Source organism: Pleurodeles waltl, chromosome 3_2 (assembly GCF_031143425.1).
Source record: "Pleurodeles waltl isolate 20211129_DDA chromosome 3_2, aPleWal1.hap1.20221129, whole genome shotgun sequence".
Classification (NCBI taxonomy): Eukaryota; Metazoa; Chordata; class Amphibia; order Caudata; family Salamandridae; genus Pleurodeles; species Pleurodeles waltl.
The window spans coordinates 190,011,976-190,036,805 of record NC_090441.1 but is presented as its reverse complement, the minus strand read 5'-3'; the positions used below and the strand labels follow the sequence as shown (position 1 = coordinate 190,036,805).

At 44.9% G+C, this 24,830-nt stretch overlaps 1 protein-coding gene across 1 annotated transcript in view; it reads left to right on the top strand.

Annotated features, from left to right (window-relative positions):
• The window catches only part of ASIC4 (acid sensing ion channel subunit family member 4), a 942,253-nt gene that overhangs the window by 458,491 nt on the left and 458,932 nt on the right, over window positions 1-24,830 (top strand). The gene's annotated exons all lie outside the window — the stretch shown is intronic.

Here is a 24,830-nt window from a genome sequence, read left to right as displayed (position 1 = left end):
GTAAATGACGTCTGATGTAGAGTACGTGAACATGGTACCTGCTGTTGGGCACATGCACATGGTGCCTGGTGTTGGGTGCATGCACATGGTGCCTGGTGTTGGGTACATGCACATGGTGCCTGTTGTTCAGCACATGTACATGGCCTGATGTTGGGAACATGTACATGACATCTGGTATTGTGTACAGGTACATGGTGCCCGGTGTTGGGCACATCTACATAGTCCCTGGTGTTGGGTACATGTACATGGTGCCTGGTGTTCGGTACATGTACATGGTGCCTGTTGTGAGGCACATGTACACGATCTGGTATCAGGTACATGTACATGACACCTGGTGTTGGGTACATGTATATGGCACCTGGTGTTGGGTACATGTATATGGCACCTGGTGTTGTGTACTTGTATATGGCACCTGGTGTTGAGTACATGTACATGGTGCCTGTTGTTCGGCACATGTACATGGCCTGATGTTGGGAACATGTACATGACATCTGGTATTGTGTACAGGTACATGGTGCCCGGTGTTGGGCACATCTACATGGTCCCTGGTGTTGGGTACATGTACATGGTCCCTGGTGTTCGGTACATGTACATTGTGCCTGGTGTTCGGTACATGTACATGGTGCCTGTTGTGAGGCACATGTACACGATCTGGTATCAGGTACATGTACATGACACCTGGTGTTGGGTACATGTATATGGCACCTGGTGTTGGGTACATGTATATGGCACCTGGTGTTGTGTACTTGTATATGGCACCTGGTGTTGAGTACATGTACATGGCCTGGTGTTGGACACATGTATATGACACCTGGTATTGTGTACAGGTACATGGTGCCCGGTGTTGGGCACATCTACATAGCCCCTGGTGTTGGGTACACGTACATGGTGCCTGGTTTTGGGTACATGTACATGGTGCCTGTTGTGAGGCACATGTACATGATCTGGTGTTGAGTACATGTACATGGCCTTATGTTGGTGTTGGATCATGTATAGGTTGCCTAGTGTTAGGGTACATGTACATAGCACCTGTTGTTAGCAAATGTATGTGGATCCTGGTGCTGGGTACATGTACATGATGCATGGTGTTACAAACATGTACATGACGTCTGTTGTTGGTACATGTACATGGCACCTGATGTTGGATACATGCACATGGTGCCTGTTGTTGGGCACATGTACATGTTGCCTGTGGTTGGACACAGGTACATGGTGGCTGATGTTGGGTACCTGGTGTTGGGTACATGATGTACATGGCACGGTGCATGATGCTGGATACGTGTACACAGTGCCTGGTAATGGGAGCATGTACATGGTGCCTGGTGCCGGATACATGTGCATGATGCTTGGTGTCAGGTACATGTATATGGCACCTGGTGTCATGTATATGTACATGCCACCTGGTGGTGGGTACATGTACATGGAACCTGAGTTTGGTAAATGTTGATGGTAACTGGTGTTGGGTACATGTACATGGTGCCTGGTGTCGGGTAAAAGTACATGTACATGTTGCTGGTGTTGGGTACATGTACATAGTACCTGGTATTGAGTATATGTACATGGCGCCTGGTGTTGGGTACAGGTACATGGTGCTTGTTGTTGGTCACATGTACATGCCATCTGGTGTTGGATATATGTACATGGTACCTGGTGTCAGGTGCATGTACATTGCACCTGGTGTCAGGTACATGATGTACATGGTGCTTGGTATGGGGAACATGTACATGGCACCTGGTGTCAGGCACATGCACATGGTGACTAGTTTTGGGTACATCTACATGGTGCCCGTTGTTTGTCACATGTACATGGCACCTGGTGTCAGGTACGCATACATGTTACCTGGTGTCAGACACGTGTATATGGTGCTTGGTGTTGGGTACATGTACATGGTGCCTGGTGTCAGGTACATGTACATGGACCTTTGTGTCTGGTACATGTACATGATTCCTGTTGTTAGTTACCTACATGTACAGGGCACCTGATGTTTGATACATGTGCATGATTCCTGGTGTCAGGTGAATAAACATGGTACCTGAAGTTCTGTACATATAAATGGTGCTTGGTGTTGGGTACATGTACATGGTGCCCATTGTTGATTACATTCATGTGCATTGTGCCTGCCGTTGGATACATGTACACGATGCCTGGTGACGGGTACATACACATCGTACCTGGTGTCGGGTACTTATACATGGTACTTGGTGTCAGGTACATATGCATGGTGCCTGGCATTGGGTACTTGTACATGGTGCCTGGTGTTGAGTTCATGTATATGGAGCCTGGTGTTGGGTACATGTACATGGTGCCCTTTCTTGGTTACATACCTGTACCTGGTGCCTGACGTTGGATAAATGTACACTATGCCAGGTGTCGGATACATATACATGGTGCCTGGTGTCAGGTACATATTCATGGTGCCTGGTGTCAGGTACATACACATGGTGCTTGGTACATGTACATGGTGCCTGGTATTGGGTTCATGTACATGGTGCCTGGTGTCATGTACATGTACATGGTGCCTGGTGTCAGGCACATGTACATGGCGCCTGGTGTCGGGTACATGTGCATGGTGCCTGGTGTCGGGTACATGTACATGGACCTTTGTGTCTGCACATGATTCCTGTTATTAGTTACATACATGTACATGGTACCTGATGTTGGAACATGTACATGATGCCTGGTGTCAGGTGCATAAACATGGTACCTGGAGTTGTGTACACATAAATGATGCCTGGTGTTGGGTACATGTACATGGTGCCTATTGTTGGTTACATACATGTATATTATGCCCGACGATGGATACATGTACATGATGCCTAGTGACGGGTACATACACATGGTACCTGGTGTCGGGTACATGTACATGGTACCTGGTGTCGGGTACATATACATGGTGCCTGGTGTCAGGTACATATTCATGGTGCCTGGTGCCAGGTGCATATACTTGGAGATTGGTACATGTACATGGTGCCTGGTGTTGGGTTTATGTACATGGTGCCTGGTGTCGGGTACATATAAATGGTGCCTGGTGGTGGGTACATGTACATGGTGCCTGGTGTCAGGTACAAGTACGTGGTGCCTGCAATCAGGTACATGTATCTGGTGCCTGGTGTCGGGTACATATGCATGGAACCTGGTGTCGGGTACATGTACATGAGGACTGGTGTCAGGTACATGTACATGGTGCATGGTGCTGGGTACATATGCATGGAACCTGGTGTCGGGTACATGTACATGAGACCTGGTGTCGGGTACATGTACATGAGGCCTGGTGTCAGGTACATGTACATGGTGCCTGGTGTCAGGTACATGTACATGGTGCATGGTGTTGGGTACATGTACATGGAAGCTGGTGTCGGGTACATGTACATGGTGCCTGGTGTCAGGTACATGTACATGGTGCATGGTGTCGGTACATGTACATGGTGCCTGGTGTCAGGTACATGTACATGGAGCCTGGTGTCGGGTACATGTACATGGAACCTGGTGTCGGGTACATATACATGGAACCTAGTGTCGGGTACATATACATGGTGCTCGCCCTTTCAAAGTACAGTTTCATGAGTTGCAAGTGATTCTGACCACATTTTGCTGGTGATAGTTTTCCCTGGAATTACTGCCCTGTTTATAAAGTCCTGTTTAAGACTCCAAACCAGGGCAACCTTTCTCCTGTGTTTTCTTTGCATCACCCCCTGAGCAAAGTTAGCATTGCTTAAAGATGCGGGTGCTGTACAAGCGTGAGCTCCCTCTGTGCCTGCATGCGCCCACCCCCCACCAGGAACATCTGAGAGACAGTACCCCCTCAAGTCACTGCCCCAGAGCTGTTCTTAGCAGCGACAACTTATGTAGGCTGAAGCATGGGATGTCAGGGCTGGACCTGCTCCCATACACATGTCTGATTGTAAGAGATTTGTCACCCACCGGCCCAAGCAGTGTCACGCCCCCTTGGCATTGCTGCTTCCAGACTGGTGATGCTTGAATATGCCTCGTGCACTAGCTGTACCACACTACACTGTTTTAAACCCAACGACAGTGCGAGGATGTGGCCTAATGGCCGGAGCTGCTGACTTTAGTGCTGGAGAACCACATTCGAGTCTTGGCATCGGCTCAACATCCTGCAGTTCTGGGCAAAACACTTAGGGCGAGATGTATCAAAGGGTTTTTCCCATTCTGTGTCAATGGGAAAATGTGTTCGTACATATGGCCCTTAATCTCCCAGTGTCTACCAAAAATGAATGTGTCCTTGTGTAAGGTAACTGGTGCTCATGTAAAGTGCTCCAATACCTTCCTGTTTAGTTTGCGCTATATAAAACAGCCCAAAAAAAGCTAATTTAGGGCCAGATGTAAGAAACAGTTCGACTGCACTTTGCAATGCACAAAACCCCTTTTGCAATTCGGTAACCTGGTTACCGAATCGCAAAACGGGTTTGCGAGTCGCAATTAGGAAGGGGAGCCCCCTTCCTAATTGCGAGTCGCAGCGCAGTGCAGGATTGGTTTGTGACTCGAACGCGGTCGCAAACCAATCGCAGTTTGCACCCCTTCGCAAACGGAATGGGACCCCTTCTCCTTTGTGAATGGAACTGCAAACATTTGTTCAGAGCAGGCAGTGGTCCTATGGTCCTATGGACCACTGCCTTCTCTGAAAAAATGAAACGGAAACGTTTCACTTATCGTTTTTGTAATGCATCTCGTTTTCCTTTAAGGAAAACGGGCTGCATTACAAAAACAAATAACCTGCTTTATTAAAAAGCAGTCAAAGACACAGTGGTCTGCTGTCCGCAGCAGGCCACCATCCCTGTGAATGCCGCCACTCGCAAGGGAGTCGCAAATTGCGACCCACCTCATTAATATTAATGAGGTGGGCCTTTGCTAACCCCTTTGCGTGTCGCAGATGGTGTCAGGGACACCATCCTACATTCTAATTTGTGACTCACAATTTGTGAGTCGCAAATTGGAATCTACCTATATCTGGCCCTTAGTCCTTTGTGTAATTGCACTCTGCCTCATTCTGAGTGAGTAGATGTTTCCACACCCGGTTTTTCTGTGAAGTAATTCTGTTTTTACCATGCACATAACATGAGGCTTTCCCTGCTCCCACAATCCCCTCATTCGCCCCAAACCCTACCCAGTGGCCCTGCATATATTTACAACCGGCTCAGAGCAGGTGGTCAGTGTGTGGGTGAAACCCCCCAGGCAAATCGGTCAGTTTACCAATTGAAGAAATAGCCCCCCACACCCCCACCCCTGTAGCTCCCCCTTCCATGGGGTTTAACTTTTAAGTTCACCCTAACAGTAACATCATATGCAAATGTGCCATGCTGCAAACCCGCCCCTGAACCGTGAAACTCGTAATGAGGGCCAAAGTGTCTCGGGTGCTTCATTACCTGTGTTTGCAAACAATTTCCCCAGGAGATACCCCTTCTGGTTAAGGGAACTACTATGAGTAAAGTTATAATGCTTGGTAAACAGGCCCTACTGAGCGTAGGGCAATGCTGTGCGTTTCTGCGCCAGTATCCCCACGCCCCAGTGTGCACTGATGTTCACCACCGTGCACCGCGCTCCTGCGACCCTCAGGGCTCTCGCCGCGACCACTGCTGCTCTATCTTACAGCCCCACTACTGAAAGGGTGCTCACTAAATGTGATTAGGGCTCCCGGTTTTATGGTATTTATTTTTTAACATTAACATTAAATACATGTCTGTATTTATCCTTATTTATTTTGTAGGCACCCTACTCCTGTTTATCCATATCTAATTTGTGTTTTGAGATTAAATGGAGTCATAAAAAGATATATTTCCACATTTATTAAACTGATAAACATGCACTCATACTTTTATATCAGTCACGCTTTTGCAAATTATGCAACCAACTGTAACAAATCACTATACCCACAGTTAAGTATTAACATTACTTACAAATATATGTTTACAAATGCCTATGTTTAAGGACATCACATCTTATTTTCAGACTTCTGTTGATATGCATTTCCTCAGCTGCTTGACTGGAAATCATGAAACAAAACATGGAGAGTCTCTCACAAGAAACACAATTGTCAGTATTTTTCTGCTTTTAAAAATAAATACAGACAGAAAACATTTGAAATCAGTAAAAACTGAAAACTGGGAGCCTTAAATGTGATATAAAGCACGAGGGCCTTTGGTTAACACATTGATAGCTGTTGTCAGCAGCTATTTTTGATCTAGGAAGGAACAGTGTCACTAGTGAGGTCAGATTCATGCCCATAATGGTGAAAGGATTGGTGCCATCACTAGTGAAAGATGCACCCTGATGCTTTAAGAAAAAAACAATAGCCCCACCTTTTCCAGTGTTGACCCGCAAGGGCCGATGGTAACCCAGTAATTTAGAATAACCCCAGTCTATCTGAGTGATTCCCATCTAGATCCATTCCAGGTACATCTATACCGTGTAGGCATCCTGAAAATCTCACACGCATCTTGCCTTTGGGTAGTTGTGGAATAACTGCACGTAACGGACTTTAGAATAATCCACAGAGTTCTAAATCAGACACTAAATCTGAAGCTGGTCAAGGACAACTGAGTCCACTTCAGAGGAAGGATGGTGCCTCCAGCCATGAGATGATGTCCTATGTTCCTTCCGCTTTTAATGTTCCTTTATCGCACCTTAAGCGAGCGTCCATATGCCCCAGAGAGGTTAGCTGGTCTGCTTTCTGTGAGACATGTAGGGTAGCCCAACCGTACATCTGTATGAGTTAAGGGGGTGCGTGGACTAGATGGGCCTTACTAATACTTATCCACCATCCCTTTGTAAGAGTTGAGCCAGGAGGCCCATTGACCAAGTTATGGAGTCACTGGTAAATCACCTCTGAGGATGCAAAACGTTTGGTACTATGCCGCACTTGTGGAAGGGTGTAGGCTGCGGAGAAGAGCTACAGAAGGCAAGGAGGTGGCAGGTCTTCCATACAGGTTGTTATTTCTGGCACAAAACATGGAGCAAGAACAAGAGCAAGCGTGTCAAATCTATCTCTGACATTAGGAGTTTCCAGGAAATCTGAGATATTCTTAAAACAAAAAATCTACTAGTATCTGGAGACATGACACCCCTCTTAATGGTGAAATGCAGTCAGTAGTTCAGGATCTCCAGAGTGCTGATGTACTGTGCCTCTCGTACCAGATCATCTCACTCTGAGCTTCTGGAGCAGGAAGATCTGTTGTGTGGACAGCCTTACTTTGAGACCCTTGCTTGGTTTGGGCAATGGTACAAGGCCATTGATTGGGTAAGGTTCTGGTGCAAGACCCTTGGTTGGTGAGGACTCTAGATCCAGACTGTTGGTTGCTTAGGTCTCCAGCATGAGTCCCTTGCTTTGCGAGGACTTAGGTTCAGTTAATTAGTGCTGTGGTGTGAGACCCTTGCTTGGTTGGTGCTAAGGTGTTAGACCCCTGGATGGGTAGGTCTGTGGTTCAAGACCTTTGGTTGGTTAGGGAGATGGTGCAAGACTATTGGTTGGCTAGCATTACTTTGTGAAGCCCTTGGTTAGTTCTAGACTTTTGGCTGGTTAGGACACAAGCGTGAGGTCCTTGGTTTGAAAGGGCTCTAGTTAAAGACCATCAGTTAGTTAGTTCACTGGTGTGAGACCCTTGGTTGGTTGGAGCTAAGATGTGAGACCCCTGGATGGGTAGGGCTCTAGTTTGAGACCCTCAGTTGGATAGGGCTCTGGTGTGAGACCCTTAGTTGGTTGGAGCTCTGGTCTGAGACCTTGAGTTGGCTAGGGCTCTGGTTCTAGACACTTGGCTGGGTAGGGCTCTGGTGTGCGACACTCCATTGGTCAAGACTTTGATTCTAGGTCATCCTTGGGTGGTTGGAGAAAGTTTGAAACCCTTGCTTGGTTCCGGCTCCCGTGTGAGACCTGTTTTGCTACCCCAGGTTGGTTAGTGCTCTGGCTTGAGACACTTGGTGGGACAGTCTGTTATGATAGGCCCTCGCTTTGTTAAGACTGTGGTGCGAGATATTCAGGTGGTTGGACTGTGGTATGAGCCCCTCATTTGGTTAGTGTTCTTGTAAGATGTCGCTGGTGGTTAGGGTCCTGGTGTGAGACCCACTGTTGATTAGCATCTTGCTTTAAGACACTAGGGCCCATATTTATACTTTTTTAGCATCGCATTTGCGTCACTTTTTGACGCAAAAGCGGTGCAAACTTACAAAATACAATTGTATTTTGCAAATTTGCGCCGCTTTTGCATCAAAAAATTATGCAAATGCAGCGCTAAAAAAGTATAAATATGGGCCTAGGTTGGTTAATGCTCCTGTTTAAGATGTGCAGTTGGTTGTGTTGTGGCTGGAGGCCCTCGGTTTGGTAGTGCTCTTGATTAAGATGCTCAGCTGGTCATGCTATGGCTGGAGGCCCTTGGTTGAGTAGTGATCTTGATTGTGAGCACTTGGTTGTGTTGCGGCTCAAGACCATTGGTTGGTTAGTGCTTTTGTTTAAGATGCGCAGTTGGTTGTGTTGTGGCTGGAGGCCCTCGGTTGGTTAGTGCTCTTCTTTAAGATGCGCAGTTGGTTGTGTTGTAGCTGGAGGCCATTGGTTGGTTAATGCTCTTTCTTAAGATGCTCAGTGGGTTGTGTTGCGGTTCAAGGCCCTTGGTTGGTTAGTGCTTTTGTTTAAGATGCGCAGTTGGTTGTGTTGTGGCTGGAGGCCCTTGGTTGGTTAGTGCTCTTGTTTAAGATGCTCAGTTAGTTTTATTGTGGCTGGAGGCCCTCGGTTGGTTAATGCTCTTGCTTAAGAAGCTCAGTGGGTTGTGTTGCGGTTCAAGGCCCTTGGTTGGTTAGTTCTTTGGTTTAAGATGCGCAGTTGGTTGTGTTGTAGCTGGAGGCCCTGGGTTGGTTGGTGCTCTTGTTTAAGATGCTCAGTTGGTTGTGTTACGGCTCAAGGCTCTTGGTTGGTTAATGCTCTTACTTAAGATGCTCAGTGGGTTGTGTTGAGGCTCAAGGCCCTTAGTTGGCGCTCTTGTTTAAGACTCTCAGTTGGCCATGCTATGGCTGGAGACCCTTGCTTGAGTAGTGCTCCTGCTTAAGACGCTCAGTGGGTTGTGTCATTGCTCAAGTCCGTCGTTGGTTAATGCACTTGTTTGAGACCCTAGATGGTTAGAGCTAGTCCAAGTCAGGGTCAGTCCTAGCACAGAAGACTGGCCTTCCGTGTCTAGAGTCACTCACATCTGCCAAACAGACAACAGCTGTGGTGCAGGGTCTGAAGAGGGCTGACCCGGAAGAGGTTGCCAGGAAACGGCAACATTTAAGTCTCTAAGAGAGCTCTTGAGAAACCCACTGTCCTGAACTGACCCCAATAAGGTGCATTAACTCCTGATGTCAAGAGTAGAAATGTTGCATCCATGGAAACACGGAGAGAAGCAAAGAAATGAAAGGTGAAACCAACTGTTGTTTAGAAAGCCTTATTCAACAATGGTAGACGCAGCATGGAACACCTTGAATATGTACATTAAAAAATAACTTTATTACCTAGTAAAAGTACATCTGAAGCAAAGAGAAGGTTTTTAGGGGCAGATTTAAGGAAAGTGGTGCTGTACCTAGTGCAGCTCCCCCTTCCTTGTGCCCCTTGGCACCACGCTACCGCCGCCATGTGTGCGCTGTATTTAAAATACTGCCCACCATGGCGCAGGGTAGGGGACAATAGCATCATTTTTTACGCTATTGATGTACTCTGCAGGAGTAGAGCCAAAACGTTGGAGCTATTCCTGCAGAGTACACAGGGGTCCATTCTAATTAATGGTGTGCCTCGTTTTAACGCCTGCTCCGAGCAGGTGTTAAAAATGCCAAAAAATCTTTTAGATTTCCTTGCATCAGTTTTTCAGCCCCCCTGACAGGGGAACGCCCCCCTGCATATACTATGCCTGGCGGTGCAAGGCTTTCCAAGGTGGCACAATGCATGCAGTGCGCAACTTTATAAATATGGCGCACAGAAAATTCTACTTTAGCGCCTCCTTTGTGTCAAACAAATGATGCTATGGTAGTGCTAGGTTGGCCCTATGGTCTCTTAAATATGCCTCTTAGTGTTTTCATTTCAAAGAGGGGGGAGGGAACAGAAGGGTAGGGAGGGGAAGAAATAAGGCAATTCTAGAGTAAGCATGATACGAGGGAAATGAACGTCCTCAGAGCCGGTGTCTTTTCTAAACAGTGTTGCTTTTCATGCAAATTAGAGCACTGTCCTGGGGTGTTCGGTCCTGAGCTTAGGGCTATTTTTCAGTGAGATACCTCTGTAGGTTTTGCACCAGCTGCACAGATATCTTTGTAGCGTGCAAGCCAATGGATCACTTTGCGGCCAGATCGACCCAGTCCTTTTATCCTTCACATGTCGCTAAAAAAAGTGCACTTACGTTTTTGAATAGTGACTTGTCTTTTGTATTTAATTGACAAAACACTTTTGCAGTATAATGGTCTATACCATACCTTCCTCTGCCAGTGCAATACAATGAGCACAGTAGGAGGCTCCCTGCGGTGGTGCAGGTGTCTGACAATGTGGCGAACCGTGCTAGCTTGTGACACAGACTGCCAGCACAATACTTCCACGCGTAAACGCGAAGCAGAGGGGATGCTAGTCCCACAGCTCCTGCCCAGATGTGAGGTTCTCATACTCTGGGCCTCATTTACAACATTGTGGCGCAGGGGAGTGCCACACTGCAACAAAAGGAAAGGGCAGGAATGCACCATATTAATGAAATACAGAAAATGTCTTCCTTTCTGCTCATGCCCGTGCACAAATTGCTGCCCAAAACCAACACAGGCACCCATGCACCATAGTAACAGGGGTGTCAGCTTTGTTGGCACAATTATCACGACTGTGGCACTTCCGCCACGGTAATACCGCCGGGACCAGCGGTATACCGCCATGGCGGTCCCAGCGGTCGTAATCCACCAGGGCAGCGCTGCCCTGGGGATTTCAACTCCCCTTACCTCCAGCCTGTCCATGGCGGTAGACACCACCATGGAAAGGCTGGCGGTAAGGGGACTCAGGGTGCCCCTCCCCCTGCACTGCCCATGCACTTGGCATGGGCAGTGCAGGGGCCCCAAGGTATAGCTCCATTGCGCATTTCACTGCCCGAATTTCAGGCAGTGAAATGTGAGGTGGGTGCTACTGCACCCGCTGCTCATCAGCATTGCCGCCGGCTCTATTACGAGCCGGCAGCAATGTTGATGTGACTTTTCCGCTGGGCCAGCGGACGGTAACGTTGTTACCGTCTGCTGGCCCAGGAGGAAAAATCGAAATAGGGAGCCAGAAATACTGCCAGCACTGGCGGTATTCTTGCACCCGCAGCCTCGGCGGTCTTCTGTGAAGACCGACGAGGTTGTAATGAGGCCCTTAGTCTGCAGTCTGACTGAGCCAAGGAGGCCAGGCTGCTCAATAGCGGCACGACAGGGACACTACACTCTTCTCAGAATCAGCACCTGGAGCACCAGCCACAGAGACATGAAGAGCAGGTGAAGTCGAGGTGATCAGTCAGGAGATGCGCTCCAAGTGATGAAAGGAGTCGTTGCTAAGAAACCGGACAAAGCAGGAAGAGCGGAACAAGGCAGAACAATGTGTAAATCAGGGCAGTGTCTGTCTGCCTCAGCATGAAGGGAACACGGACTCCGAAATATCTCGAGGTGCAATTAAAGAAACACGGAAGTAAGACTTGGGACACAGAACAACTGCGCGAGGTGCCCCAGGCCTGTTAAAAGATGGTTTCTATGCGCCTACACAGGCATACCTGCGATTTTAAGGTCCTAAACATCCACACCTCAGGCTTCCATGCATGTCTAGACATGCATGCTTCAGGTATCCATGCATGCAGAGAACATGCACGTTTCAGGAATATTTGCATTTCTAGATATGCATGCCTCAGGTGTCCATTCACGCCTCAACATGCACGCCTCGGGTTTCCATGCATGTCCAGTCATGCATGTTTCAGGTTTCATACTTGTGTGGACGTGCATGCCTCAGGTGTCTATGCATGCTAGACATGCTTTAGGTTTCCAGGCACTCTAGGAGCCTCGGGCAATACAAGAAGTGAGGAGTCTGCTAAGCCTTCAACCCAGTGCTTAATTTGTAAATAAAAAGGTGCCGGTGCTCACAGCTCTCCTCTGAATCACGCGGCTGGTTCAATTAAATCTGCAAACACGGAATACTGAGGCAGCTTAATCCCGATGCCATCTCTGACCTCGTCAATCCATTTAAAGCCACTCCCTGCCCCTTCAGCTCACCCCTGCAGCTTTCTGCTTTCTGTCATTGTGGCGCTATTTCGTTTTTCTCTTCCCCTGTCTTTCCCAAACCTGTCTTTCCCAAACGTGTCTTTTGCTCGCAGCAAATGATTGAGGCAGAAGAATAAGCGCCGGCCCTCATAAATAAGTGCCAGTGCTCAGCACCGGAAACAACAAGCACAAATTAAGCACTGCTTCATCCAGAACCCGCCCTCGGGGAGTGTGCCTCCTAACACTGGCTGTGGAGAGCATCGGGCACTTCCGGAGGAGGCGCTCGGGGCATCACCCTTGGAACTTGTGAAGATTGTTTGCAGATAGGTTTCTTATCCTCCCAATGGGGACTCTTCCCTCTTCTACAGGCCTCCTTGCTCGTGGCTCAGAGCCCCCATGTTCTAAGCCTTGTAACCCCCTGCTCGCTCATTTCCCTGTGCTGTGGGTCCAGTTACACATATTAAATTTCCATTTTTACCCCTAACGCCCCTCCTTTACCCCTGCTGGGGAACGAGGGTTGCCTTTCGCTGATGGGGTCAACCAACGCTTCCTGGACATACAGGTTTTGAGAGGTGCAGAGAGGATGCTGCTAGTTCTGGAATGTGTCCTGTGAATGGAACCTGCGGAGAGAGAAGCTTGCACAAGGCACAGTGTATTTGTGTGATGCTCAAATGTAACTTTTGAAAGCCAAGTCACACTTACACACTGAGAGGCCTATCCACAGACTGCACTTGCAGTCCTTTAGCAGTTACTACAATAGTACAACTAAGGTAGTACAATACGCTATTCGCAAACCTACCAACGTAAATCTGCACTTGCACGTCTCCCACCTTTACTTTGGGGAGATCCTCACACACATAAGTTTACTGCTTAGTAGTAAATGTGGGAGAACCATGGGGAGTGGCTGAAAAAATGGGCAGACTTACTACTCACTGGGAAGGGTTTAGTGAGGATTAAAGAGGGGTTTCAGGAGGGGCTTTGGGGAGGGAAAGCAACCCATCCAAAAAGGGTAAGAGAATAGCCATTCACAAACATCACTTCTGACGTTACTACAGCCTAAAATGGACCCAAAACAGTAGTAAATTACTCCAGCTCAGCGCTGTACTAAGTCGAGCACCACACATGGCCAACCGCAGTTACTGCAACATCCTTCCATAGCAAATAACAGAAGAAGGGATTTAAAGTAAATCCTTTTAGGAAACAGTATTCTATTAAACTAAATCATTTAAACTAGCTACAATACAAATAAACATAATTTGATATTAAAAATATCTAAAATTAGAACATCTTTATTACGTAGTTAGAAAATAGTTTACCAGCCTTTTTCAATTTATAAGTAACTGTGACATGCATTTTTATTAAAATATAATTAAATTACTTTATATTAATTCTAAACACCATTTTAATAACTTTAAAAAATTGTTTTACGTTAGATGGGCATTTATGTGTTAATTTAAACTTTTATTTCATTTATTTCAATTGATTAAAGACGTTTTTATTTTATTCAGAATTCGAAATAGATATAAAAAATAATTTACATTAATATTTAACATAAATATATTTTCACTATTTTTTTTATTTTAGTTAAATAAACTGTCTTACTTTTCCTTAAACTTCACCATGGAAGGAGTTCACAGATAGGGCGGAGATCTCCCTATGTTAAAGTGTATAGATTTTTTTTAAAAAGTTTATTAAACTTTATAATAAATTAGTAAAACTATTTTTGTATATTTATTTTAAATGTAAAACAAAATAAAAACAAATCTACATCACTCTTAACTTTTGGATTAAATATTTCATTAGATTAAATATATTACATCTGAAAAAATCCTCTACTTCAAAGAACAAAAAATATATACACACCAAAAGTAACAACATTATATTTTTAATATGCATTAATAATTACTTTAGGTGATGTGCAGAATTAATTAAAATAATGTAATTCTACTCAAATAAAAAAATAAGTATGTTACATTAATTAATAAATTCAAAAAAAGGTTCGGCAATAGTCTATAATTAAATAATAAATATGTTCATATTTAGATATTTTATAATATTTTAGTATATTTATTTATATTTTTAACTATTTTAACTATTTTAATTTAACATTATTTTATATGGGGTTTCATTTTAACTCCCTGCCTCCATTATTGTCAATGGGAAGGTGTTGCATGACTAGAGGTGGTGATGCTCGACTTCTACTGTTTCCGTTTTGGCAATGGTAACTTACACTCACAAATAAAGCTCCACACCAATCGCCAAAGGTAGTAGTTTCTTGTAAGTGTAAGAGTAAATTACACATGTAAATTACTCACAAGTGTAAGTTAACTTTGTGACAAGCCCCATGAATCTTTTTACACGTTGCTGCAGCTTGTCTTGTACGGTGTGCAGCCTAACTTATACTGTGTGTACCTTCTGATACTGTGTGTACCTTTTGTTACTGTGTGTACCTTTCTGAAACTGCAGCATTCCTTCCTCTACTGCGGGTAACATTTGCTTTGAAACTAATGACTTGCATAACCACAGTTCTTTCTCTCACAGGCTGGATCTCACATGTCACTGTTCTCCAGTGCACCATCCACTGTTCATATCAGTGATATTTGGTGACACAGACACACATCTGAAGTAACCTCATTAACCAGCTAAGCTTTCCTACAAGAGCAATGCATTTCTACAGATTAGTGTAACTTGTATGGATTTTCAATGTAAGGTGTGCAATATATTTTATATAATGTTACCTGTAGGTGAAAGGTTCACAAAATAGTTACAGAATATTTAGTTATTTTTAGCGAAGTCTCTGCCCCGCCTCCTCAGTCACTGACCCTTTCCCACTGTACTAAGGATGACAGTTCTCATGCGAAGATGTTCATGTTGAAATGATGTAGAGGGAAAATGTTCACTGCCCAGTCTTGCAGTGCGCTGTGCAGTAGTGCTGTCGTAGGACTCTCGTTAGTCGAATGGGACTGCTGGATTCGGGGTGGCATCACCACCGCTTGTGGGTGACTGAGTCATTCACACACCAGTTGGCAGCTGCCGGCCCAACCCTACCGGCTTGCTAGCAGTACCTCACCCAACCTAAGAAGGAAAGGTGACTTGTGGCAGCCTAACGCATGACACTCTAGTGACCTCTCAGGGAAACCACGGGGAACAGATCTCACCCCTTTCTCTGATTAGCAAAAGGTCTGATACACACACAGAGGCAATAAACAGATGGCGAGTGGTTTTCAATATATTTATTGAAAAGACTGCAATCTATGATATAATATATGAGCTGCAATTATTAGGACAATGAAGCATAACAAAATCAGGATTGGGAATGTTAGTGAGAAAAAGAGGAACAATCCCAACATATTGCAATGAACATGTATTTATAATTCCTACCTAACGCTTATCATCTAGCTTCTAGCAGTATCACAGTGGTGATAGCCCAATCTGTCCACACTCCGTCCACGGGAGGAGCACCCACCCCCTTTGCTTTAGAATGAAGGTCTGCCCTTCACTCCGTAGCTGGCTTGCAGAGACAAGGTGGAGGCCTTGCTGGAAAATGACTTGCAGCTTAGATGGAAATCCTGGTTGGAAGGAACTCTCTCAACCCCGTGGAGGTTTATAGAAAAGCATGTTTTTGTTCTGAGAAAGAGGCCTGACATGGGCATGCGCCTAAGTGTAAGACTGTGTGTGTGCCCGTGTGGCGCCAATGTCACACATTATCTCTTGTCAGTCTCGTACCCTTCCTTGCCAACCTTGGGTGAGGAACATGATGAGAAATATTGTGCATAATAATAAAAACAATGCGCTCACGGAATAGCAGCTGAATAGGAAAAATAAAATAGCCCCACTGAAAAGCAAACTATTCTAAAACGAATAAATGAGAACACAGCATATTTTCTGGGTAAAAGCCGCAGACCTAAGCTAAGCTAACATATATGTGCCCGAGAAAGGTACTAAAGTGAGCCCAGAACAGTGCCACAGGACGGTAGTCCAGCAATGCTGCGCTCCGCAGACAGAACTAGAAGTGGGTAGTCAAGCCTCCCTCATGGAGGGAGACCTCTGAGTGAGCAGTCTGACTTCCTACTTGCTTTGTGGTGGAGATGGTGCATGTTTCACTGGCATCCAAAGAAACAACCATCACATTTTACAGCAGAGGAGAAAGAGCGCATCCATTTGGCCTAATAAGGAATCAAATAAACAGAAGTTCTCCAAAACAACTCTCATGACCTGAAAAGGTTCATGGGGATACAAAGAGGTAGATTTGACATATTTCTTTCATGAAAAAGAATGGAGAAATCTTTGTTTACTCCCATCCCTTCTTCATAAACAACATAACTCAAAACATTTCCACAGTTCCGAAATCGTTATCTAATATGGCAAGGTCAAAATACCTCTTTTAACATTGCTAATAATAAAATAAATTGTAAAAAAAAATTTGGTGCCTTTTCGGCATAAGTGAACATTGTAATAGCACAAAACCAACTTTCTATGTTTTGTTTCCTGATGTTGTGAACTGTGTCTGCTGAGCAGAGCTGATTCGTCCTGCTTGGGAAAGGAGCCCTTGGTGCAGGTGTTAGGTTCAAGAGGATCCTGTCCCTTTAAGAGGGGATAGCCCCCTCAAGCACGTGACGCAAGCTCCCGGCTCGGGCGACCTTTCCATAAGTGAGCTCTGTGTATCTCTCAGCTTCTGTTTGCTCTGAGCCTTATCTCATTCTGGGAGTCAGGAGTGTATCGTAGTCCATGAGATTGAGGATGGAAGGGGGGCGGGGGGGGCTTAGATTTTTCGAAAATCACTGAGGTGCACCCCACTCAAAAAGACAGTGCAGGTCGACGTCTGTCGTCTTTCATGAAACTGGCTCATTTGTCTACTGTAATGTTTTATGTCTTCATAAAGCACCATGGTCAGGGCAGGATACATGTTACTGCAGTATGTAAAGCGCCATGGTCAGGGCAGGATACATGTTACTGCGGTATGCAGGATACATGTTACTGCGGTATGTAAAGCGCCATGGTCAGGGCAGGATACATGTTACTGCGGTATGTAAAGCGCCATGGTCAGGGCAGGATACATGTTACTGCGGTATGCAGGATACATGTTACTGCGGTATGTAAAGCGCCATGGTCAGGGCAGGATACATGTTACTGCGGTATGTAAAGCGCCATGGTCAGGGCAGGATACATGTTACTGCGGTATGTAAAGCGCCATGGTCAGGGCAGGATACATGTTACTGTGGTATGTAAAGTGCCATGTCATATGTGGTATGGCCAGGCCAGGATACATATTTCTGTGGCATTTAAAGAATCATGGCCAAGCCGTGATACAAATTATGCTAGTACATAAAGCATCATGTCTAGGTCATGATACATATTAGTCTGGTGTAAAGCATCATGGCCAGTCTAGTATACATTTTACTCTGGTATGTAAAGCAGCATGGCCAGGATACATATTTCTCTGGTATGTAAAGCACCATAGTCAGAGCTTGACACATATTTCTCTGGTACGTAAAGCGCCCTAGTCAGATCATGACTTATATTACAATGGTTTGTAAAGCAGCATGGCCAGGATACATATTTCTCTGGTATGTAAAGCACCGTAGTCAGATCTTGGCACATATTATTTTGGTACGTAAAGCGCCCTAGTCAGAGCTTGACACATATATCTCTGATATGTAAAGCACAATGGCCAGGCCAGGATACATACTTCTCTGTTACTTATGGCACCATGGCCAGGACGCATATTTCTCTGCTACGTAAAGCACCATCACCAGGACAGGATGTGGTATTTCCCTGGTATATATAGCACCATATCCAGGCCAGGATGCATATTTCTGTGTAAAATAAAGCACAATCGCCTTTTCGAATTTGAGTGCAGGGGACTCATCAGACCTCCTGTTAAGGAGTTAAAACCTGTTGTCCTTGTCTCCAGTAAAGGAAAGTCCCAGGCTCTGCCGAGGCTTCAGGAACTGAGCTTTGTGTATCTCTGAACTTCATTTGCCATGGTGCCTCCTCCCAGCCTGGCATTAGGTAAAAAGGAAGCACGTCTGAAAAGAGAGCCAAGTCTAACAAAAACATTCCCAAAACAAGCTCACCGCCACGTAAGCAACACAAAAGGATGATGGACGGAGTGCTGAACAATGCAAACTCTCGTCCCCAGTCACAGATCTGGGTTTAATCCATCATTCTTTTGCTCACCGTGCCACCCCAGTTTGGACCCAGCCATATGCAAATCAGTCTTGATCCTGTTCCTCAGGGGAACAGTCCAGCTCGAACTGCCAAGCCAGGTCCTCACTGGACCGGAAACAAGCATCCTGGGACCGGTTTCAGGGTAGCACAGTGAGCAAGGGACCCACGTCTGGGCATACCCTTCCCACTTAGGGCAACTTTAGAAACTCAAAAGGATGATGGACGGAGTGCTGAACAATATAACACTGTTTTTGCATTTGTCACCCCCACATAAGGACATTGACTTCTTGCAAAAAGCAATGGATCTTGAAAGACATTATTTGAAGTAAACAAAAAGTGAATGAATACACGTAATGGAAGTAAAAACATGCCTTTTAATTGGCAATAATAATTAACTTTACATTTAGATGGGATTTTTCAATTAACATTACACAGTTTGTTATTTTAAATTAAGTGCTGTATGACGTACTATACTTAGCCTCTGTAAATCTACTAAAATGAGAGAACACAAACACATCTGGTGACAGTAGCCAGTGTTCTACCACATTATTGGAGTTTTAATAATACCCTGTACATAAAGACTCCACAATATTGAATCCCAGACATCCATCAAGGTACATAGATGTGGAGTTAAGAATCTATACTTCCCTACACATGCTTACTTGATGATATAGCAACACCGCAAAATAAAATGATGGATGTAGTGTTGAAATGTATGAAACACTCACCCCCAGTCACAGATCTGGGTTTAATCCATTGTTATTTTGCTCGCCACGTCACCCCAGTTTGGACCCAGCCATATGCAAATCACTCTTGACCCTGCTCCCCATGGGAACAGTCCAGCCCGAACCTCAAGGCCAGGTCCTCCCTGGACCAAAGACAAGCATCATGGGACTGGTTTCAGGGTATCACCCTTCATCGGACATGTTAGCTTGAATCCAGTGGTGCAGCGAGCAAGGGACCCACGTCTGGGCATACCCTAGCCACTTAGGGTGCACATAGCAACACCACAAAGTAAAATGATGGACGGAGACCTAGCCATATGCAAATCACTCTTGGCCCTGCTCCCCATGGGAACTGTCCATATGACTTGGTCCAAACTGGGTTGACGTGGCGAGCAAAATAATGATGGATTAAACCCAGATCTGTGACTGGGGGTGAGTGTTTGAAAAGTTTCAACACTCCGTCCACCATTTTATTTTGTGGTTTTGCTATGTGCGCCCTAAGTGGCTCGGGTATGCCCAGATGTGGGTCCCTTGCTCGCTGCGCCACTGGGTGTGACACGGGTACTAATGAGGTGCAAACAATAGCCAGGCAGTGTTACCAAGTTTGAAAATGGTGAAATAATGTAAAATTCTGCGGCGCTTTTTGCATAATTATGGTTTTGCCACATAAGCCATCATCTGCTGCATTGTCTACAGATTTTAACAAAAAAATTGTTTCTACCTCAAACAGATCAAAAGTTATAAAAAATAATGCGACTCGGGTTCCTGCCATCAAAAATGTTTTCGCAAAGGTTGAGTGGTAATCTTTCAGTTGCAAATTGCTGTATTTGGGTCTTAAATTGGTACTGATTAAGGTGAACTATTTTCGCAGGGGCTCTTACCAGGTGTAAAAATGGCAAAAAATGAGGTAACACTTTGACAAAATGTGCCCCATTATGCCACATAATTTACCGTTTCTTGTCACATAATTTATTCAACCCTGCCACATAATTTGGTCCTCCTCTGCCGGATAATTCCAGTGGCCCTGGTTATATGGCGTTGAGTTCACTGGTGTGATGTGTTTACCTACATCCAAGATGGCTGCCCTCTTGTCAATGGAAGTTTCTGCATGCCCAGTCTCACACAATTGCTAGTCAGGAGTAATTTTTGTTGTACTCTTTTACACTCTTTGTAAGGAAAAACAAACAAAAATTAAAAATAGCGAGCTCTAGTAAAATTGAGCTAGAGTTAAGAAACACTACAGGGAATAAAAAAAAAAAAAAAAGGCAAGGAGGTGTTTGTCAGCAAGGCGCACAGCAGCGTGCAGTCCGAGCTCCACGTCAGATGAGATGCTAGACCGACAACATCTGCACAGGGGTCAATGACACCGCTCCATCAGACAAGGAGATGAGGCGGGAGGCCAGCGCTATCAGAGTCCATCATATTCACCGCATTGATTGCAAGCGCCAAGAGAACTATTTTAATCTCTGCGCTGCCCACGCGCAGGCCTTCTGCTCAGATCCATTAGCCTGGGAGATAACCGCCAGGGAGACAGACTGATGCCTGGACCTGTTCCCACCTCTTTAAGAATGCAAATTGGCAATCAAACATCAAAGCAGCGGCGTTCTCATAATCTCCCTTAAAAAAGCTTCCATTATTAACGAGACACTTTATGCTTAGCTTTTGTTATCTTTGTATAAGTTGAGCACCAAAGTGCCAGAGGAGGCCAGGATGCAATCAGGTCTCTCCCCACCCCCTGGCCCTTGCTGTCGCCTCGCGATCTTATTTCGATATCCTCGTCGCCAATGGTTTGTAAGAAGGATGAGTCTGTCCGGCTCCCCCGGATCGAGCTACCGTAATTCTGTGCAGCTAAATGTGTCGGGAAACCTGCCAGGCTTGGCGCCAGGAAGCAGTTTGTGACTGGTTCTGTTACATCCGGTGTTTATTCATTCCGGTTTATTAGGACCTGTTCAGATACCAATTCCGTCACTTGTTATTCTTCTCTGTTCATTATATCGCATGGTGATGCTGAGGGTGGTCATTATAGCGCGTGCCCATGCTGAGGGTGGTCATTATAGCGCGTGCCCATGCTGAGGGTGGTCATTATAGCGCATGCCCATGCTGAGAGTGGTCATTATAGCGCGTGCCCATGCTGAGAGTGGTCATTATAGCGCGTGCCCATGCTGAGAGAGGTCATTATAGTGCGTGCCCATGCTGAGAGTTCTCAGTATAGCGCGCCATGCCCATTCTAAGCAAGTGGTTTTTCTTACAATGTAGAATGTTGGGTGGGTGTCAAATGAACTAGGGTGGCCAGGTTTTGAAAGCCAAAAACCAGGACGTTTCGCAAAACAATAGAAGAAGGACTGATTCAACATGACCCATGGGGCACGGGATGACAGCGCTCATCAGTTTAGAAACACAGACGAGGCACTAGGGGAATAAATAAAAAGTCATTTTTAATACCAGCAGCATATACGTTATTTAAATAGCTCTCCAATAACAGCTGCTAGCTAGTATTGCTTTGTAACACAATAAATTGTCCTTCACTGGTTGAAGTTAACCTTCACTAAAAACAGGGACCTGACCCAAAATTGCAGAAATCAGCCGGAACAGCTGGTGACAAACGGTGACTGTCCCGGCAAATCCAGGATGCCTGGTCACCCTGAGCCGAGCAGTACCATCAGCAGAGGTTCCTATAGGTTCACAGTAAACCTACAATTACTTACTACATCATGTCACTGGCTTCTGCCACTGAGGTGGGCACGTCATAGGTGGCAACAAATTTAATTTGTCAACAGGCGCCCAGCAGGAACTTTGCCCATGGATTGTAGAGTTGTGTGTATGCAACCTACACTCACTTCAATTGCTTCACACAGGATCTAATCTCAGAGACACGCCACCCCCTTTGTTGCACCCACAAAGCTTCAAGGCACAAAGAAGAGAGGTCTGATTTTTTGCCAGTTGTTTTATGCCAATTACATTAAGGGACGGCTGATGCAAGATCAGGCACAACCAGGCTTCCGCATGACACTATGGTAGCCTCTGGTATGATGTTAGATGTGTGCGCTCTCACGCATGGTGGCCATTTTGATTGTATTCTTCAATACTGCATGACTATATCAGGCAGCATCGAACAAAATAGTTTCACAAGGATTCTGCAGTCGAGCAGCACCATGCAGGAGCTGAATGTGAGGAGCAATATTTGTGCAATGATGGTGCTATTTATGGTAAAAAGTACACTGTACATTAAAAAACTATTTTATATACTGAATCGCGTGTGTCTTTCTTTTGGGAATTTATATAAGTACCTATTGCGGAGGACTCCTTCATATGTATTTACTGATTTGAAGTATCTCTTAGCATGGGCAATCCAGGCATTATAACACAGTGGAACCCTTTGAGTACATTTCCTATATCTTCATTGCACAGAAAAAATGGGAGGTGCTAAGGTTGTGTGCCGACCTAAGATTATTAAACAAAAAACATTGTCACAGGTCGTCACCCCTTCTGAAAATACTGGAAATGTTAGCATAATTGGGGTCTGTATAAATAGTCCCAGTTTTTAATTTTAAAGTAGCACACCATCAGGAGCAATTGATGGAAGAATCATAGATTTTAACGATGTTCATAAGTTTTTTTAGAAAGGTCAAAAAGTTCAGTTTAGCATTTGGACTCATGTATGCCACAACTGTGTTTCAGACATTAAGGGATTTGTTATTTAGGAATTAACCTAGTGTTGTGTCATTTCAATATCTCTTATATTTGTTGAACATTAAACTCAACACAGCAGTATTTTGAGAAAATGATTGGAGATATTCAGAAAAAGGGGAATGATGATGTATGTTTGGGGTGAATGATGTTGACTACTTAGGACATCACATTAGCAAGAATGGCAAGGGACTGAATAAAAATCTCATTAATGCCATTTAAGAAGCATCGCATCCTACTGATAAGGACTTTCTACTCACATTCTCGAGTTTGAGTGAGTACTGTTCTTGGCTTGCGTGCACATTTGTGATTGTGATGGAGTCATTAAAAACTCCTCAAGAAAACAACTAAAGGTTTGTGTGGGGTGACGATCAAGCAAAGGTTTTGGGGAGGTGTAAGGTATAACTGTGAATGACCAGGCTTTGAGGCCATTTGTAGTTGGCTATGAGTAAGGTTGTTGTTGATGCAAGTGTAGTGGGCACCAGTTCTGCGCTTTTGTCAGCGATGGTGAGAGGAATATTGCCTTCGCGTCACATAGTTTGAAAGATGCTGAATGAAACAATTGCAATATTGAAAGAGAAGCCCTAGCGTATGTATGGGCAGGTCACAAAGTAAACCCGATCTTTGAAGTTCTAGAGTTAGGGCCTCATTTAGAGTTTGGCAGACGGGTTTCTCCTTCACAAACGTGATGGAAATCCTGTGTGCAGTATTATGATTCCCACAAGATATAATGGATTCGTAATACGGCGGACGGGATGTCCATCACATTTATGACAGAGTAACCCCATCCACTAAACTCTAAATCAGGCCCTTAAATTACTTTTTACGGGTCCCAAACCTCTGTCTTTTCTAATGGGAGTAGGCAGAGCTTCTACTCACTTGGTCTGACTAATTTTCAAACTGCAGTAATTTGATTTTGTGATTGTCTAAGTTTGTAGCAGTGCTGACGTCAGGGCAGCTTGTTTGTCACACTTACTGGAAGAGGAGAACTAGGATGAGGTTTTATAAGGTGAGTGTTTAATAGTGTATATCAATGCCATTAAGGAGTGCAAATGAGCTGTTAGACCAGAGGAATGCTTTGAGGAATTTGCCAAAAAAGTGTCTATCAAAACTTTATTAATGATATTAACAGCATAAATAGAAAGGCCAAAAAGTACCCAGAACATCCCTATTTGTTTTGAGGGGTTTCACCAAGCAATTAAGGAAATAAGTGCAGAGATTGGCATGGTTGTAAGCAGGTTGTGTATTCGTTCCTCATAGGTCTCTCAAACGTAGGTTACTTAAGTTTGCGCATGAGCGACACGCTGGTGCTCATGGCAACCAAGACGATTTTAAAAATACACAATAGGTGGCCTGGATTCGACAGAATGGCGGATAAACATATTACGTTTTGCAAAGAGTGCATATGGCCCGATAAACATTGGATTGTTAAGAAAGTCCCTTTGAACTGTGTTCCTCTTCCAGACAATGCATGCGATAAATGCCGCTTGATTTTCTGAGACTATTTAATTGCCTTCTTTTGCATTTGAGATAAGTTATTGTAATTATTGGCTACACCAAAGGTAACTTTCTCAGATAAGGGCACCTAGTTGGTGTCTGATTAAAATAGAGAGCTTTTTGAAAGACAATGAAGAGGTGCAGCAAACCTTTGCCCTGCATCAGCCGCAGTCTAATGGCCACAGATCAATCAGTACTGTGTGTCAACTGCTTAGTCATCCGGAAGGGGCGTGGAGGATTTAATAAAAAAAAACAAAGGGGCATATTTAAGAAAAGTGGCACTGCACTCAATGCAGCACCACTTTTCTTGAGCCCTTTAGCACCCCCTACCACCATTTAAAATACAGTGCACCATGGCGGAGGGTAGGGGGCAATAGCGTAATTTATTTTGACGCTATTGATGTACTCTGCAGGAGGCACAGGCATAATGTAGCGCAAAGGGTTACAAAGTGGCGCTTATGTGGCGTTAGAATGGTGCTAGGGACTCTTAAATATGCCCCAAAGTTTGAAATTATCTTAATACTCCAC